General features: G+C 30.0%; 1 non-coding gene across 1 annotated transcript in view; it reads left to right on the top strand.

The window, feature by feature from the left end:
• The first annotated feature begins 4,770 nt into the window (after positions 1-4,770).
• The window catches only part of LOC128923277 (small subunit ribosomal RNA), a 1,990-nt gene continuing 1,760 nt past the window's right edge, over positions 4,771-5,000 (top strand). Inside the window, exon 1 of the ribosomal RNA XR_008472244.1 lies at positions 4,771-5,000. This exon is cut by the window's right edge and continues 1,760 nt beyond it. This is a non-coding gene — a ribosomal RNA (small subunit ribosomal RNA).

Genomic DNA, 5,000 nt, shown 5'->3' with positions numbered 1-5,000 from the left:
TTGTTAGAGAGAACCTTAACATAAAGATACAGCTTTGAACGCAAAGTTATCAAACGACTTTTACAATATACTGAAAAGCAATTGAAATATACAAAAATTAATATAATGGTACATTGTATAACATAAAAACTATGTTTGGTTAAACGGCGGGCATAAAAATGATTTTATTTACGTAGCCAAATGCATCGTCATCTTATTAGTGACGCGCAAAAAGGAATTCAGGAGATTCCTACTGTCCCTATTTGCGAAGAGCCGAAACCACATATAAAGAGCCAAAAGGCCGAAAAAACGTATATTTGCATATAAAAAAAACTAAGTTTGGTTAAACGGCGGACATAAAAATGATTTTATTTACGTAGCCAAATGCATCGTCATCTTATTAGTGACGCGCAAAAAGGAATTCAGGAGATTCCTACTGTCCCTATTTGCGAAGAGCCGAAACCACATATAAAGAGCCAAAAGGCCGAAAAAACGTATATTTGCATATAAAAAAAACTAAGTTTGGTTAAACGGCGGACATAAAAATGATTTTATTTACGTAGCCAAATGCATCGTCATCTTATTAGTGACGCGCAAAAAGGAATTCAGGAGATTCCTACTGTCCCTATTTGTGTTACCCTGCGGGTACGGGTATAGAATATACCCGAGGTAAGGCATGCCTGTCGTAAGAGGCGACTAAAATCCAATCAGGTCCTGCGGGTTTGGATCGAGAATATGCCCGAGGTAAGGTATGCCTGTCGTAAAAGGCGACTAAAATCCAAACATGCACAAATAGATAACAGGCTGATGATAATGGCTGATACTCAGACTGTTATCTATACGTGCTAGATAATATATTTCATGGCTTGAACGGAATTATGTTATCTTTTTGATTTAGCTTTTTCCAAAAAGGAATTGGTCACTCCTTTCAAAAAGGGCAATTGTGTTCAAGCCACAATTGCCTACCAGTGCAGAGCAGTATGGAAAGGCTCAACTGGAAGTAGCTTCGGCTACAAAGTCTTACCAGAGACTTAAACTCGGTGCCACGGGGAGCAGGAGCCCAGGAGGCTTCGGTTTCCGCCTGCTCGTTGGGTTACGGCCCTTCGGGGAGTATCGTGGTGGCTGTGGTTTCAAAACCTAAATGCAGGCAGAGGGCTTTTGGCTTCTCGGTGTGGAGTTGCAACCAACCGGGTGCCGGACCCAAAGTACGGCAGAGGTTTTAGATGGGCCTCGGCCCTACCAAGGTGGCATAAGTGTGTCCATACCACACGCCAATTGGTACTGGAAGTGTGCATAGCTACAAATACAGGGCGCTGATTGACGCATTGTATTAATCCATTTGTGTTTTTGAATACACGTATGGTAAGGCCTTCACAGGCAGGTACATACGTTAAAACAAATCCACATCTGTCCCTATTTGCGAAGAGCCGAAACCCCATATAAAGAGCCAAAACGCCGAAACCACGTATATTTGCATATAAAAAAAACTAAATTTGGTTAAACGGCGGGCATAAAAATGATTTTATTTACGTAGCCAAATGCATCGTCATCTTATTAGTGACGCGCAAAAAGGAATTCAGGAGATTCCTACTGTCCCTATTTGCGAAGAGCCGAAACCCCATATAAAGAGCCAAAACGCCGAAACCACGTATATTTGCATATAAAAAAAACTAAATTTGGTTAAACGGCGGGCATAAAAATGATTTTATTTACGTAGCCAAATGCATCGTCATCTTATTAGTGACGCGCAAAAAGGAATTCAGGAGATTCCTACTGTCCCTATTTGCGAAGAGCCGAAACCACATATAAAGAGCCAAAAGGCCGAAAAAACGTATATTTGCATATAAAAAAAACTAAATTTGGTTAAACGGCGGGCATAAAAATGATTTTATTTACGTAGCCAAATGCATCGTCATCTTATTAGTGACGCGCAAAAAGGAATTCAGGAGATTCCTACTGTCCCTATTTGCGAAGAGCCGAAACCACATATAAAGAGCCAAAAGGCCGAAAAAACGTATATTTGCATATAAAAAAAACTAAATTTGGTTAAACGGCGGGCATAAAAATGATTTTATTTACGTAGCCAAATGCATCGTCATCTCATTAGTGACGCGCAAAAAGGAATTCAGGAGATTCCTACTGTCCCTATTTGCGAAGAGCCGAAACCACATATAAAGAGCCAAAAGGCCGAAAAAACGTATATTTGCATATAAAAAAAACTAAATTTGGTTAAACGGCGGGCATAAAAATGATTTTATTTACGTAGCCAAATGCATCGTCATCTTATTAGTGACGCGCAAAAAGGAATTCAGGAGATTCCTACTGTCCCTATTTGCGAAGAGCCGAAACCACATATAAAGAGCCAAAACGCCGAAAAAACGTATATTTGCATATAAAAAAAAACTAAATTTGGTTAAACGGCGGGCATAAAAATGATTTTATTTACGTAGCCAAATGCATCGTCATCTTATTAGTGACGCGCAAAAAGGAATTCAGGAGATTCCTACTGTCCCTATTTGCGAAGAGCCGAAACCACATATAAAGAGCCAAAACGCCGAAACCACGTTCATACAAGTAAAAAAATTTCATATAAATACTAAATAATTTTCATATAGATACTAAGTTTATGAATTCATACAAGTAAATAATTTTCATATAAATACTAAATAATTTTCATATAGATACTAAGTTAATGAATTCAAACAAGTTAAAAATTTTCATATAAATACTAAATAATTTTCATATAGATACTAAGTTAATGAATTCATACAAGTTAAAAATTTTCATATAAATACTAAATAATTTTCATATAGATACTAAGTTAATGAATTCATACAAGTTAAAAATTTTCATATAAATACTAAATAATTTTCATATAGATACTAAGTTTATGAATTCATACAAGTAAATAATTTTCATATAAATACTAAATAATTTTCATATAGATACTAAGTTAATGAATTCATACAAGTTAAAAATTTTCATATAAATACTAAATAATTTTCATATAGATACTAAGTTAATGAATTCATACAAGTTAAAAATTTTCATATAAATACTAAATAATTTTCATATAGATACTAAGTTAATGAATTCATACAAGTTAAAAATTTTCATATAAATACTAAATAATTTTCATATAGATACTAAGTTAATGAATTCATACAAGTTAAAAATTTTCATATAAATACTAAATAATTTTCATATAGATACTAAGTTTATGAATTCATACAAGTTAAAAATTTTCATATAAATACTAAATAATTTTCATATAGATACTAAGTTTATGAATTCATACAAGTAAATAATTTTCATATAAATACTAAATAATTTTCATATAGATACTAAGTTAATGAATTCATACAAGTTAAAAATTTTCATATAAATACTAAATAATTTTCATATAGATACTAAGTTAATGAATTCATACAAGTTAAAAATTTTCATATAAATACTAAATAATTTTCATATAGATACTAAGTTAATGAATTCATACAAGTTAAAAATTTTCATATAAATACTAAATAATTTTCATATAGATACTAAGTTAATGAATTCATACAAGTTAAAAATTTTCATATAAATACTAAATAATTTTCATATAGATACTAAGTTTATGAATTCATACAAGTAAATAATTTTCATATAAATACTAAATAATTTTCATATAGATACTAAGTTTATGAATTCATACAAGTAAATAATTTTCATATAAGTACTAAGTGTATGAATTCATACAACTAAATAATTTTCATATAAGTACAAAAAATTTAAAAAAAAAAATAAATGTTAAGCTATTTTTGATGTTGTAATATTTCTTATAAGCATAATGCTCATAGAAAATGATATAAATTACTTGTATATATATGAATTTAAAACTTTTATATGGTTAAAAAGATTTTCTCCATACGATTTCCGGTTGGTGAGGTGTACGTGGCAGAAAACATATATGTTGTATGAAACTTCAACATTAGTACTTGTATGAAAATTTTAATACTTGTATGAAATTGCATACTTAGTACTTATATGAAAATTATTTTCATATATTTATAAAAGTATTTAAGTGTAATATATAAATGAGAGCAAAAAAATTTATTCCTGGTTTGCTACAGTTGGTTTAAATAGAAATAATTTTGTTAATAATGAAATGTTATTAATTGAGATTATTCTTCTATACCTAACATAATGTAGTCGTTTTTTTTTTTAATTTAACTTTTTTTGGGGTTTGTTCTTCTATTCACATAAAATATATGTGGGTAAAGAATAAAATTCAATAAAGTTAAATATTTATATTATTACGCTCGAATACTTTCATATCATATATGAAATAAAATGAAAAATAATTGAATTGAAATTATTAATTTCAAATCAAAAGAAAAACGTATATACTCTTAAAAAAAGATATATACACTATATGCATTGAAATAAAGTAAAATGTATAAAAAATGATATTATTTGAAAGTTTAACAAATACAAGAAGAAACATCGTCCTTACATTAATAATTATATTATATATGTATAGAGAACGAAAATTCTTTCTCACGATAAGATACACAGTCTCAAAGTCCGAATAAGACCGCAATAAATAATACAATAATATGAAATTTAAATGACATGAAGTAAATTATTTAATCCGACCATAGTAGAAGAAATTTCATAATTATTTATTGTCGCGATTTCGTTCTCCTTTGCATTGTGTATATGTCGTGTACTTAATTTTCAAATATTGAAAATATCATTATAAAAATTTATATAGTATAAAAAATATTATATAAATGAATAAAAAATATTATTCTGGTTGATCCTGCCAGTAGTTATATGCTTGTCTCAAAGATTAAGCCATGCATGTCTAAGTACAAACAAATTAAAAGTGAAACCGCAAAAGGCTCATTATATCAGTTATGGTTCCATAGATCGTTAACAGTTACTTGGATAACTGTGGTAATTCTAGAGCTAATACATGCAAAATAAACACGGACCTTTTGGAACGTGTGCTTTTATTAGGCTAAAACCAAGCGATC

The sequence above is a fragment of the Zeugodacus cucurbitae genome, chromosome X, assembly GCF_028554725.1.
Source record: "Zeugodacus cucurbitae isolate PBARC_wt_2022May chromosome X, idZeuCucr1.2, whole genome shotgun sequence".
Classification (NCBI taxonomy): Eukaryota; Metazoa; Arthropoda; class Insecta; order Diptera; family Tephritidae; genus Zeugodacus; species Zeugodacus cucurbitae.
Note: the sequence above shows the minus strand (reverse complement) of the source record. Positions and strands in the feature narration are given on the sequence as shown.